The sequence below is a fragment of the Ictalurus punctatus genome, chromosome 18, assembly GCF_001660625.3.
Source record: "Ictalurus punctatus breed USDA103 chromosome 18, Coco_2.0, whole genome shotgun sequence".
NCBI lineage: Eukaryota > Metazoa > Chordata > Actinopteri > Siluriformes > Ictaluridae > Ictalurus > Ictalurus punctatus.
The window spans coordinates 10,419,154-10,434,992 of record NC_030433.2 but is presented as its reverse complement, the minus strand read 5'-3'; positions in this window follow the sequence as shown (position 1 = coordinate 10,434,992).

The following is a 15,839-nucleotide window of genomic DNA, read 5'->3' as shown; positions in this document are numbered from 1 at the left end:
CGCCACAATATCTAAGCGACCTTTTGGTTTTATATGATCCGCCACGCCTACTTAGATCAAAAGATGCAGGCTATCTGACGGTACCTCGAATAGTGAAGGCTACAGCAGGGGGAAGAGCTTTCTCTTATAGAGCCCCACAGTTATGGAACAGTCTTCCTATTAGTGTTCGGGACTCAGACACAGTCTCAGTGTTTAAGTCTAAGCTTAAAACATATTTGTTTACTCAAGCCTACCCTGACTAGATTCTGTTCTACTACTTCGCAGTCATAATTATCTTTTTTCTCCCTCTCTCCTTTCGCCGAGCCCCACACGAATTTATGGAGATACTAGAGATCCAGATCCTCTCTGCCTCTGGATGGAGCTCAAATCTTCTTTAATTCCAGACTGCTGGGACTAACGCCATACAGACTTCATATAAATCCATAATGAACTTTTTCACAATATCTGTTGTTACCCAGATGAGGATGGGTTCCCTTCTGAGTCGGGTTCCTCTCAAGGTTTCTTCCTCTTAAAACATCTTAGGGAGTTTTTCCTTGCCACCGTCGCCACTCAGTGGCTTGCTCAGTTGGGATATATTCGCACCTTTAATATCTGTATACCATGTTGATATTTCTGTAAAGCTGCTTTGAGACAATGTCTATTGTAAAAAGCGCTATACAAATAAAATTGAATTGAATTGAATATAAATTCTATTCAGATCAAGTTATTTCTATGTATTTGTTTTCCATGACATCGCAATTGAGGCAAAAGCATTTTACTCAAAGATAAGCACTGCTGATAGGTGATAATAGTTGGGGGGAAGGGGAGATCCACGCTTCAATAAGTAAGTGGTGAAAAAGTTGCAGGATTCATCCTCTTCAAAAACGCAAAGAATTTCTTTGTTGCTGAACCCAATCCTACAGAAGCCCTAAGCGGCCATGCATTATTATTTTTCTTTGCCTTTATCATTCCTGCAGCGAGTGACTAACCACTCTGCCTGATATGTTCAGAGACTGTGGCTCTAATAAAAAGTATCCACAGTAGTCTGTGGTGAAGGCATGGAAAATAAACGAATTCAAAGCCCAGTATGATCGGTCCACCTGAGTCCTCTCCCATGCATTCACTGCCCAACAGGCACTTTTGTTATTTTTTGTGAAGATGCAGTCTTGTTTTGCTTGAAATGAGAACATTTGTAATAGTCTTACATTTATTAGGCTGCATATATATTTTACCTCATGTTTAATGTATCTGCATTGAAAATGTGCAATAAATATTGTTGAAATGTAGTACATTGTTTATTAGCTATACATATACAAGAATGACATATGCCCCCAAATCATAGCGCATGTTAGAAATTTTAATGATTTGGATCTTTAGGGGGAGAAAATGTTAGTCACTGGATATCTTTGAATTCTAATTATGCACCCCTAGTATAGCGAGATGGTCATCTCTTTAAGCTGCACCAGTTCCCATTCCAGCACTGTCAGTAACATGATTGGGTATAAAGAGAGTATCTTAGGGAGGCAGAGTCTCTCAGAAGTAAAGATGGGCAGAGGTTCACCAATCTTTTCTAAGATGTGTTGCTGCCATCAATTTTCCCTTAAAATTGTACATTTTGTCAGTTCAAACATTTGATATGTTTTCTACATTCTACTGTGAATAAAATATGGGTTTATGAGTTTTGCAAATCATTGCATTCTGTTTTTATTCACAGTTTTAAACATTTTTTAAATATGTTGATGCTCTTGTTGTGTCTTTCTCAATTTTATATTTTTGCTGGAAAAACACTCACAGATGCCTTTTCTTTCAGCAGAGGGAAAGTTTTACATTATTACCCTGTGCCATACATGGGGTTTTTCATGTGAAAAATCAGGTGGCTGGTGCTACCATCCTTATGGAGACCTGCAAATAGAGTGTCTGGATTGTCTGTCAGATTTTTTGTGAAGTTTCATTTGAAATATCTTTTGGTAGTTCAGTGGAATGGCCTCCACACATTGGGTTTGTGTGGGCCTAGGGTTATGGGCCATTTGCACCTGTGCTTGGTGTTGGGTGTGGATAATTCCTGCTATTGTTTTGGCCAAGACGCTTTTCACACCAATCAATCAATTCACACAGTACAAGTGTAGCAAAGTATCACTACATCAAGATTTCAACTGGTTGAGGCGGCCGAATATGGATCAGATTCCGACCAGAGAATCAGGAGATTCTTGATAATGAAGCATTTATTTACAGTCTTAAATATACAGTATCTCACAAAAGTGAGTACACCCCTCACATTTTTGTAAATATTTGATTATATCTTTTCATGTGACAACACAAAAGAAATGACACTTTGCTACAATGTAAAGTAGTGAATGTACAGCTTGTGTAACAGTGTAAATTTGCTGTCCCCTCAAAATAACTCAACACACAGCCATTAATGTCTAAACCGCTGGCAACAAAAGTGAGTACACCCCTAAGTGAAAATGTCCAAATTGGGCACAATTAGCCATTTTTCCTTCCCAGTGTCATGTGACTTGTTGGTGTTACAAGGCCTCAGGTGTGAATGGGGAGCAGGTGTGTTCAATTTGGTGTCATCGCTCTCTCACTCCCTCATACTGGTCACAGGAAGTCCAACATGGCACCTTATGGAAAAGAACTCTCTGAGGATCTGAAAAAAATAATTGTTGCTCTACATAAAGATGGCCTAGGCTATAAGAAGATTGCCAAGACCCTGACACTGGGCTGCAGCATGGTGGCCAAGACCATACAGCGGTTTAACAGGACAGGTTCCACTCAGAACAGGCCTCGCCATGGTCGACCAAAGAAGGTGAGTGCATGTGCTCAGCGTCATATCCAGAGGTTGTCTTTGGGAAATAGACGTATGAGTGCTGCCAGCATTGCTGCAGAGGTTGAAGGGGTGGGGGGTCAACCTGTCAGTGCTCAGACCATACGCCGCACACTGCATCAAATTGGTCTGCATGGCTGTCATCCCAGACGGAAGCCTCTTCTTAATTTGATGCACAAGAAACCCCGCAAACAGTTTGCTGAAGACAAGCAGACTAAGGACATGGATTACTGGAACCATGTCCTGTGCTCTGATGAGACCAAGATAAACTTATTTGCTTAAGATGGTGTCAAGCATGTGTGGCAGAGTACAAAGACAAGTGTGTCTTGCCTACAGTCAAGCATGGTGGTGTCCGTGTAATGGTCTGGGGCTGCATGAGTGCTGCGGGCACTGGGGAGCTACAGTTCATTGAGGGAACCATGAATGCCAACATGTTCTGTGACATACTGAAGCAGAGCATGAGCAGTATGCAGCATTCCAGCATGATAACGACCCCAAACACATCTCCAAGACAACCACTGCCTTGCTAAAGAAGCTGAGGGTGAAGGTGATGGACTGGCCAAGCATGTCTCCAGACCTAAACCCTATTGAGCATCTGTGGGGCATCCTCAAATGGAAGGTGGAGGAGCACAAGGTCTCTAACATCCACCAGGTTCATGATGTCGTCATGGAGGAGTGGAAGAGGACTCCAGTGGCAACCTGTGAAGCTCTGGTGAACTCCATGCCCAAGAGGGCCACTTTGGGCCCAATTTGGACATTTACACTTAGGGGTGTACTCACTTTTGTTGCCAGAGGTTTAAACATTAATGGCTGTGTGTTGCGTTATTTTGAGGGGACAGCAGATTTACACTGTTATACAAGCTGTACACTCATTACTTTACATTGTAGCAAAGTGTCATTTCTTCAGTGTTGTCACATTAAAAGATATAATCAAATATTTACAAAAATGTAAGGGGTGTACTCACTTTTGTGAGATATTGTACATCCGAGGTATGCAGCTGTGATATTGTATGTGGTCTACAAAGGGAAATAAAGAAAAATAATTTACAATAAATAGTCATCTGACATGTATGTCTCGTTGCACTAATAACACTCAAATCAGTAAACATAGTACAAGAAATATATTCAACATGAATCTCAGTATTAATAATCACAATGGAGTTAACGATTATATAGTAGTACACTGAATAATATGCTGCTATAAACAATTGTATAAACAAACTCTTCCACCGTGTCAGAACAAAACACCAGCGCGGCTAGTGGTGACTTATCAGATTAGTTTGGCAAATTAGACCAAAATAAACGGTAAAACTGAACAATATAAACACTGGAAATTACTAAATCACCTGTCCGACACATAATAACAAGATATAAACGTACTTACACGTATTGCATGAACGCATTACACAGAACATAACCAGCAGCATGTAAGAATTAGCAGTCATCTGTGCGTCGCTAATAATGTGTGTCGCTAATAATGGAATGTGCAAGAAACGATAATTAAAGATTAGTTCCTAGGATAGGCTTTATGTCAACAGGTACTATAACTATAGTACTTATATTAACATGGGTAAAGTGTGTGTGGTAGTATAACGCAGTGTTAATGTGACTGTTGCAGCGACCAGCAACTGGGGTTCAATTCGCAGTTCAGATGAAGTTTAATTTTATTCAGGACATTGAAAAAATATGATCAAATCATGTTTGATGTATGAAAACAAATAATGTTAATCTAACTAAATTCAATCATGTGGAACCGATGTATGACTCTGAAGTAAATTCAATTAGCTTTTTTTCAGTGTGCTGACTTCTGTATTCACTTTAAACCAGTTTTTAAAAAGTATAATATTTAAGCTAGAAAAGAACAAAAGTTTCCATTGGCAAGAAAGGAGAAGATAGAATTCATTCAACGTTACCTTGAGGAACTTTCTACAGTGAAAAAACTCCACTTGTTTAAAAAACAGTAAACTGAGCTGAGGCTTAAACCCAGGTTGTTGGCATACTAAACCCTGCATATTACTGCCGCACTATTCTAGTACACATACTGTAACCACATTCATTTAAATACTATAGTTACCTATACTATGTGACTTGACCACGCTCACTCCTGTAATTAGAAACTTGTTTAAATTAGGTTTATCATAAGTTTTGATGAGAAACGTAATATTTTTATGTAAACCATACATAATATTATTTTATTGTTTAATGTGTTCTGCTATTTGTTGCAAAATGGTTCTGAGAGAGGTTCACAGATCCGTGGGCAAAGCACAAACAGATCATGGGCTTCAGTACAAGAAACAGCACAGTTTGGTTGGTAAAAGAATATATGTGTATACAGTATATGTCCAGACTGTATTTACTGTATTTACTAGCAAGCCATTGTAATGATCGGCTATGATGATGTCATGTGGGGTCAAGGGGTGTGGTCACTGCCCTGTTCTCCCTCTCTGTGACCTACACATTGTGGTTCTGACACGCTGTCTCACGTTAATGTAACATCTTCAGGATGTTTACTCAGTTAATCCTCTTCTAATGACCGACCTGTAACCATGTGTAAGCCTATGGTATCCTGCAGTGTAATAAATGAAGAACAGCACTTTCCCTTCGTGTCCAGCTGAGTTATATCAACTATCCTGAGAAACCCGTGAGGATCTAGCCGGATGCTTACACCATGTTTATTTAAATGAAACATGACTGCCCCTACTGGTCTTGTATTTCCTGTGCCTGCAGCATGCACATGATTCTATGTGATACCACATGAAATTGTAGGATCCCGTTTCCTTTGATGATCATTTTTAATGGCCACATTTCTATATGTCAGTGAGCTAGCTCAAAAATAGTGCAAAAAACAAGATTAAAAAACAAGGTATAGTACACAAAAATTGGGTGCAAGTGAAATGTGGGTTGCAAGTACTAAAGAGGGCAACCTTCCTAAGTGGCACCATCTTAGGAAGTATTAGAAGATGTCCAAACAGCTGAGTCACTGGCAGAGGTGGGTAGAGTAGCCAAAAATATTACTCAATACAAGTAAATGACTTACAAATATAATTACTCAAGTAACAGTAAAAGTAATAATGTTAATAATTACTTGAGTAAGAGTAATACAGTATCCAATGAGAAGACTACTCAAGTAGCAAGTTACTAGTTACTTTTGATCTGATTAAAATGAAGGGAAAATCCTGAATATCAGATTACATAGAGAACTGTAAGTTACATCTTTCCTTGAAAGTCTGTCTGTTCTGTTTATATGATATAAAACCTAGATTCAAGATGAAGAAGAATATATCAGTCCTGTGAAGGGTACAATAACACAAAACCTGTCATTTTCAACACAAAATCTCACACACAACAGCAAAAAAAAAAAAAAACATTTTCCCAATGGTTGACTGTCTTAACATGAAAGTGTGTAGAAAGAGAGTGTGTGTTAGCATGTTTGTGTGTGTGTGTGTGTGTGTGTGTGTGTGTGTGTGTGTGTGTGTGTGTGTGTGTGTGTGTGTGCCTACCTCCCTCAACTACATGTGACACTCCGCCTATAATTGGTCTCATTGGTTAGTGGCTACACATGTAGCCCTGCCCCATCCTGCAGGCTGCAACCAGGTCTACTTGTCCTTGACACGCTCACTTCTTGTTTTCCCCCTCTTCAGGACTGAGCTGCTAAAAATGTGAGTGGTTGTTGCACAATCAGACCACTGCAGCATATTATGAGACTCACAACCTTGTTATACATGATACAAACTAATTGTTAAAACTACACATATTGATTAACATTTAACAGTACCACAGGAATGGCATCAAACTTAGTGGTGCAGTAAAAGTACATTTCTGGGATTAAAAATTAACTTGAGTAAGAGTATAAGTGTTTTCACTACCTCCCCTGCATAGCTATGCAGACAGTTAACTTTTCCAACATTAAAGATAACATCTTCCAACATTAACTCTTCCAACTCTTAAAAACATTAAAAATGATCACCATGAGCCAAGTGTTTCAAGCTTGTTGTCTTTACTAAGGAACCGAGTGAAAACTGTAAGACAGCAGAAGAAAGTCTTCCATGAATTCACATGAACTTTCACACATTTATTTATAATTTCATAAATTATATAACACATAATTTCATTAATGACACAAATCAAATACACAAGCCTCGTATTAAACATTTACTGGTAGTCTATGAGGCAAGCCAATCTGGAAGCTGAACGATATAAAATGCACCAGTCACTTATTTACCCACTTACTTATACAGAGCAAGTATAAGCCTTCCTCACCCTCCAATTCACCCTTTTTGTCTTTATGCATGCCACTTTGAAAGCTTTGCAACTTGGAGAGATAGTCTCTTTTTCATTTGTGCCAGAAAGTGTTGGCAAAGCTGACAGTGACGTCGGTGGAGGTTTTTTTCGTGGATCTATCCAGCGATCTCTCTGCTGTAGGAACGCCCACTTTCTGAGTGAGTAATGTGCCTTGAATTAGAACAGATGGACCATCAGGATCGCTGGATACTGGAACTATTGGATGGGCATTGACGATAGCCAGTAACTTAAGCCATGAAGGTGGACAAAACTTCATGTGGTAGGAATCCAAGTGCAATGTGCATATAGTCAAGAATTCTCAAAGCGACTCCAATCATACGTTCCCAACCATGTAGAATGAGTGGGGTGGATTGAACACCCAAGAGCACCCCTCGTCTCTTAGAAAGTATTCCATTTGTTGTTTGACACCGTTGACAACGTGAAGACAAAGCTCCTTGCAGGCACCCACAAAGTTAGTCCCATGATCAGATCTTCACTGGGCCCCTTATGGTTAAGAACCTCCAGAGTGTGTTGTTGAAAGTTATAAAAAGTTATTAAAAGTTGATGAAAGATATCCAGCGATCCTATTAGTTCTCGTGGATGGCCCGTGAACTCATACAAGTAAAGAGGACTGCTCAACACTTACTGTTCTCGAGGCCTCCTCTAGTGCCTATCCATGGTACAAACACATCCACTCCCACATAGGAGAAGGGGGATCAGTAGACAGGCATTCTGCTGGTAAGTCTGCCATCCACTGAAGTTCAGTTTGCCCCTGGAGTTTTGAGCAGGAAAAACAAATATGACTGCTGACTCACCTTTCCCCCGATTGATCCATAGGCCGGCTGATCGTATGGCCCCTTCTCTGAAGTGGCGACCTTGGTTTTGGGCATGCTCACGGCAATAATGTATGAGTAAGTTAGTGACATGATGTCATCCTCGGATGATGAATGGGTTTTTCTCCTCTCTTTCAAGGTCTGAATGAGACAGATGACCCCAACGCTCAGTAGACCTCAATCGTCAAGGTAGGGAGAAAGTTTCTTAATCGGACTTGCTATAGCCAGATCCTTCCCTTGCCTGATGTCTTTCAGCTCCTCGGGAAAAGCTTCATGTTGGACAGCTTGGATGATTGCTTTCTTAGCCTTAGGTAACTCTCCTTGATTGACTTCTTCACACATGTGCCAATGCTAGTGGTTCCAAAGAGCTTTACACTGGTTCTCATTCAATCATTCACACACACACACACACACTCACACACCAATGGTAGCAGAGCTGCCATGCAAGACACTAACTTGCCATCGGGAGCAACTTGGGGTTCAGTGTCTTGCCCACAGACACTTTGGCGTGTGGAGTCATGTGGGCCGGGAATTGAACCGCCAACCCTACGATTAGTGGACAACCCACTCTACCACCTTAGCCACATGAGATGTGAATTAGTCTTGCCACAGCTCTGTTGAAAGACTTCCAACCGGAAAATGATTTGGTAGACAAAAAGACTTGGTAGAATATGAGGAGTTTGCAGCATGCGAAACTGAGGTGGCTAGGGTATGGATCTCTACATCAGTCTTGGGGTCCACCAAGCTGACGAGACCTTCACACTCCACCCCTTTCTCAGGTTTTAGTAAGAAGTCTGGCCCTCTTAGTCATGTACTAATTGGTAAATTGGCTGCTGGAAGTGATCATGATGCATGATTGCCTGGGATTTGTTCAGACGGGACATAGCTCCTTTGCTCTGGCTGAGTCCATTGCCTAATCCTATGCAAGCGATTACTCACATACACGTAAAATCTTTGTGACTCGTTATGTATGTAGTCCAGGACTACCTTACTGTCTGAGAAGAAGCATATAATATTGAACTGGATATCCATCTCATCTCGTATCATCACCACGGCTTCTACAGCTCTATCTGGCCTTTGATGCTCGTGACCTTGATGTGTTCAAGCTTTTTTTAGGGAGCTCCTCCATTCATTCCATTATTTGAGTTTCTGAGAGGGAAATTACTCATCCCACTCATCCCACTTAACAATCTCCTGTGTCAGAAGTGGCAAGAAGTGACCAAGCAGGTCAAAGAGGCTATTTATTGTCAATAAGTCTCTCCTTTGAGTGTATGGATTGTCAGTCACCTGAAAGGTGAATGCATCCTCAGTGACATCCCAGCTCACCCCAAGGCTTCTTTGTATGTGCGGGAAGTCCATACTGAGATCTATCTCTTTCAAATCATCTGTCTGATCTTCCACTGGACAGGCCGCCATCATCCTGGGGCTGTTTGAGGCTTGTTCATTCTTAAATTGGATGCAGAAACAGCTCTTGGGTTTCCTTCAGGAGAGTGATCACAGAGGGAAGGGACTTCAGACTAGAGCTACAACTTCTAATCGATAAAATCAATAATAATCGATCATGAAAATCATTGTGAACAAATCTCATTATCGATTAGTTGGTCTGTGTGCGGCACAGGGCATGTTTACTCATTGCCTTATTTCTGTTCAGAAAACACACATCAGAGAGTACAGACCAAAGTTGTGTTCCACATTTAAACACAGCAAAGCTGAGCAAAGGGCTGAACGGAGTTAAAAAAAAAAAAAAAAAAATTCAATAGAAACAGAATAAAACCAAATAGAGACAGACAGTAAATACTACTAAAAATTAGATTAAAAAGTCTGAGAAAAGAGATACACTTTAAGCCTCTTTTTAAAAAAATGATAATAGAAGGTGCAAGGCAGATAGCCAGTGGCAATTTATTCCATAAACGAGGAGCAGTGACTGAAAAAGCTCTATCCCCCTTAGTTTTTTAACCTCTTTTACCGGTAGCCAAAAAATGGCATTTTTGTCTGTGTTGGGGGTACCTGTGTTCAGCATTAATTTGTTTTGTGATCTCACACACCATAGTAGTGGTTAATGGCTCATATGAAAGTAGACACTTAAGACTTTAAGAATTAGCAGTTGTTTCAAGTATTTCTTCTTTGTCCTAGCCTACCTGGGGCAATATATTCAGAATTTTTTTTTTTTTTTTACTTTTAACACAAATATATCTTCACAGAAAATGTTGATATCAACCCCATTCCTGGTCTCAAAGATGCCCCAAGTACTCTCCATGCACACACAAAATATGAGGAAGTCTTCTCTAACCACTAAAATTGTGTATAAGGTTATCCAAAAACAGGTAAAAACCTCTCCAAATGGCACCAAACGTCTCTAAATGACATAAAACCTCTCTAAATGGCACAAAGCTTATAAAAATGGCACAAAGCCTTTAAATATTGCAGACTTAAAAAAAAAATGTTTATTTCTAGAAAGGCACAAAATAACCTCTCCAAATGGCACAAAATGAAAACAAATGGCAGTAGCATGAACTCTGTTACACAATGTGTAATTTCACACACAAAAAAAAGTCAGAAGCATACTTATAAAATATAATGTTTATTAAAAATAGTGCCAGAGCCCCAGGTGAAGGAGCACTTGCTCTCCGAATGGCTCAAATGATAGACACACGAGCGACCCCTCTCCTCTGACTTCTTGGGGGGGTAGATAGAGCCCCTCAACTCAATCCACATAGTTTTCCTAAAAAATAAATAAATAAATAAATAAATAAAAGAGCCACTCGGAAATAACTGCTGTGTACCTTATTTTATTTTTTTCGTAAATAACTGCTCCAGAATCTGTGACGCATTCAGGCTTTTTCAGGAACACGCCGCCGCTATAAGACGCCGATAAGTAGAAAACTAGCGATCAGAAAAAAACTGCCAAACATGCAAAACTCTGCTGTATAAAGTTTTACAGGAAGACCGCTAGAGCGCAGAAGCCATTTCCTGATAGTTTCTCTGCACGGCCCTGTACCGCTGACACACAACTCAAGACGCACGCGTAAAAGGTTTAGTGGTGCTGATTACGCGTTTGATTTTCTCAGCCTCTGAGTGGTCAATCATTTCGAGTTTGGCCTTGTTTTAAAGCTAGACATATCTACAATTGGTCCAAGTGGGTGTCAATCAAGTTATACTGCCCGATTAAAATTTAAGAGGCGAGTTGTTCAGCATAGCCAAAACAGATTAGCTTTTTTTTTTTAAGATGGTGTCTCAATTCAGTTTATGGTTAATTACTAAATTCCAGAGGGGTGGGATACCAAAACACTTAATGCATTTTGAAGAGGACATTTGTGAGTAAATATGGAACTTTGCATTTGTTTTCTTCAATAAAGCTGCTGGACTTTATACCGATGGAAATGCGCATGATTTATAAAACCGCGAGCGAACTGGATTTTCGTCTATGTAGGTAATGTGAGGTAGTAAACGTTTATGCAAGTCCGATATTTGGTTTAAATGTTATAATTTTATTGTGGCAGTTGTATACGGTGTTTTGCTATCAAAAAAGCTTTAGTCGTGCTCTCCGATTTGTCTCTGTCTCAATGTTTTCGTGGAGAGGTGTGAATTGTTTGCCCAGCAGGGAGCTCAAACTCCGCCCCTTTCCCACCCCCCTGCTCACCAGGAGTTAAGCACACAGACATAAAACTGTACACACAGAAAGCCACAAGTGTCCTGACTAATCTTGTACCAGAACTGCGGTGATACAATAATTCATTTGTTTATACTAATTGAAAATGTCCGATAAGTCGTTTTCCATTCCGAATGGAATACGAATGGAATTCCAAACATAGCGAATGAACGCTAGTGTCGGGGCGAAAGGGGTTAAACGGGATCGAGGGACATACAAAAGAAATCTATCAGAAGATCTTAAAAATCTGCTAGATGAATGTAGTGTAAGAAGATCTTTGAGATAAGAAGGAGGTTGATCATTAAGAGTTTTAAAGACAAACAACAGAATCTTAAACTGGATCCAGGAGTGAATGGAGCGATGCTAAAGTTGGGGTGGCATGATCATATTTCTTTGCCTTATTCAACAGCCATGCAGCTGCATTTTGAACCATCTGGAGAGGAGCAAGAGATGACTGAGGAAGACCCAAGTACAATGAATTACAATAACCTAAGCATGATGTGATAAAAGCATAAATAACCTTCCCCAAATCTTGTAAAGACAAAAATGTTTTAAGATTAGATTAAAGATTAATTTAAAAAACTGTTCTTAATGACCAAATTTATTTGCTTGGTTAAGCATAATTCTGAGTCCAGGGTGATAGAAAGGTTCCTAACCTGGGAAGAAATTAAGGGGAAGTGATCTTGGGAGACCAAAAACAATTATTTCAGTTTTGTCTTCATTAAGTTGGAGAAAGTTATTTGTTAACCATTTTTTAATATCGTTGAGACAATCCAACAATGGAGTCACCAGCTTTCAACGGTATGTACAACTGGGTATCATCAGCATATAAATGAAAAGAGACATTGTGCACCCTAATAATATTCCCCAATAGACACATACAGTATCTCACAAAAGTGAGTACACCCCTCACATTTTTGTAAACATTTGATTATATCTGTTAATGTGACAACACTGAAGAAATAACACTTTGCTACAATGTAAAGTAGTGAGTGTACAGCTTGTGTAACAGTGTAAATTTGCTGTCCCCTGAAAATAACTCAACACACAGCCATTAATGTCTAAACCGCTGCCAACAAAAGTGAGTACACCCCTAAGTGAAAATATCCAAATTAGGCCCAAAGTGTCAATATTTTGTGTGGCACCATTATTTTCCAGCACTGCCTTAACCCTCTTGGGGTTGGAGTTCACCAGAGCTTCACAGGTTGCCACTGGAGTCCCATGACGACATCACAGAGCTGGTGGATGTTAGAGACCTTGTGCTCCTCCACCTTCTGTTTGAGGATGCCCCACAGATGCTCAATAGGGTTTAGTCCATCACCTTCACCCTCAGCTTCTTTAGCAAGGCAGTGGTCGTCTTGGAGGTGTGTTTGGGGTCGTTATCATGCTGAAATACTGCCCTGCGGCCCAGTCTCTGAAGGGAGGGGATCATGCTCTGCTTCAGTATGTCACAGTATATGCTGGCATTCATGTTTCCCTCAATGAAATGTAGATCCCCAGTGCCGGCAGCACTCATGCAGCCCCAGACCATGACACACCCACCACCATGCTTGATGGTAGGCAAGACACACTTGTCTTTGTACTCCTCACCTGGTTGCAGCCAAACACGCTTGACACCATCTGAACCAAAGAAGTTTATCTTGGTTCCAGTAATCCATGTCCTTAGTCTGCTTGTCTTCAACAAACTGTTTGCAGGCTTTCTTGTGCATCATCTTTAGAAGAGGCTAATTTCTGGGACGACAACCATGCAGACCAATTTGATTCAGTGTGCGACATATGGTCTGAGCACTGACAGGCTGACCCCCCACCCCTTCAACCTCTGCAGCAATGCTGGCAGCACTCATACATCTATTCATTGAGGGAAACATGAATGCCAACATGTACTGTGACATACTGAAGCAGAGCATGATCCGTATGCAGTATTCCAGCATGATAACGACCCCAAACACACCTCCAAGACGACCACTGCCTTGCTAAAGAAGCTGAGGGTGAAGGTGATGGACTGGCCAAGCATGTTTCCAGACCTAAACCCTATTGAGCATCTGTGGTGCATCCTCAAATGGAAGGTGGAGGAGCACAAGCTCTCTAACATCCACCAGCTCCGTGATGTCGTCATGGAGGAGTGGAAGAGGACTCCAGTGGCAACCTGTGAAGCTCTAGTGAACTCCATGCCCAAGAGGTTTAAGGCAGTGCTGGAAAATAATGGTGGCCACACAAAATATTGACACTTTGGGCCCAATTTGTACATTTTCACTTAGGGGTGTACTCACTTTTGTTGGCAGCGGTTTAGACATTAATGGCTGTGTGTTGAGGGGACAGCAAATTTACACTGTTACACAAGCTGTACGCTCACTACTTTACATTGTAGCAAAGTGTAATTTCTTCAGTGTTGTCACATGAAAAGATATAATCTAATATTTACAAAAATGTGAGGGGTGTACTCACTTTTGTGAGATACTGTATATAAGCTAAAAAGAAGTGGCCCCAGAATGAAGCCTTGATGTACACCACTAATAATAGGATCGGAAGATGAGGAGAAATTACCCAACGCTACCGAAAAGGACCTGTCTTTAAGATATGAGCTGAACCATTGTATGGCGGTACCCTTGATACCAATCAAATGCTCTGAACGCCAAAGAAGTACATTATGAGCTACAGTATCAAAGGCAGCTGTAAGATCTAGTAGCATAAACACAGTATTTTTACCAGCATCCACTGGTATCCACTGGCATACAATGGTATGTGCCTTGGATGTTTTATTCCTGACAGAAACCTGGGCCAATGTTGGTGAGTCAATAGTCTTCGAAGAACTCTGTCCACTGAAGTATTGTTTTATTAGTACTCCAAGGTCTGCTAGCAAGGGCAGTGAGGTTGCTATGGTCTTTAAACAATCATTTAATGTACGGACAGTTTCTGTTGGTATTTACTTGTCGTTTGAGGTACAGTGTGTTGCGTTAGCATCTACTGCTTCCGCTCTTTTATGTGCTTTGATCTATAGGCCACATAACCTGGACAGTGCTTTTTTAAGCGATTTTTGTGAATTTTTAACTTCTATTGTTCTGTTGTATGATCATATGTTATTATTGGGTGATTTTAATAGATGTCTTTTGTCCTGGTCGACCCTTGGTTACTGAATTTTGTAATGTCTTGGATTCCTTGGGTCTCATTCAGCATATAAATCAGGAAATACATATCCTTGGTCATACTCTAGACCTTATATTGTCATATGGAATCACAGATGATAATGTTAATACTGAACATGATTCCTTCTCTGATCACAAGCCCATTGTTTTTAATGTCCCTGCGTGAGCTGTGCTGTTGTGACTAGGCTTTTAGGCTATTACTCCCGTTTTATTAATTCACTCACTGCCTCTCAGTTTAGTGAAATTTATTTAGCTAATGCTGTTGAAACATTTATCTTGAGTGCTGCAGAGTCTTCTTCTGGGCCTGATGATTTGATTACCTTATTTTACACATTTTTCTTTAATATTTTAGATTTTATTGTTCCTTTCAAGATGAAACAACAAAAGCGAAACTCTTATTACTGGCTGGATGATAATACTCGTTCTCTCAGACAGGCTTGTCGTAAAGCAGAGCGGAGATGGAAGCATAATCATTTAACTATGTCCTTTGAAATTTTTAAAGATTGTCTGTTTAAGTTTCAGAATGCAGCAAAGTTAGCTACGTCTAGGTATTTTTCTGATTTAATTACTACACACTTTCATAGACCTAAGATTTTATTCACCAGTATTAATTCAATAATAAATACTGGTTGCCAATTCCATGGGGAATCCTCGGCTGAACTTTATGAGAATTTTTTTTTTTTTTTTATGTTTTTTTGCTGATAAAGTTTGTTCTTCTTTCATTTCACAGTTCTCAGACCTGTCCCAGAATTCACTGGCTATACTGGTTTCCTTTTATCATTTTCAACATGTTTCTCTAAAGGAACTGTGTGATTTGGTTAATCAGATGAAAATAACTTCCACCTCACTTGATGTTGTTCCCACAGAGATTATAAAAGCAACTTTTTCATTAATTGGCCCCAGTATCCAGGTGTTGATAAATTCATCTTTGGATGCTGGGCTGGTCCCGAATTGTTTTAAGCATGCTATTGTTCAAACTTTACTTAAAAAAAGGGTTTGGATGAAGGTTGCTTTAATAATTATCAGACTGTCTCACATATTCACAGAAGCACTTCTTCTGTTACAGCCCCGAATGGCTGGCAGTCATGACGTCAGGATCCTACATCTTTATATATGACTGGAGATCA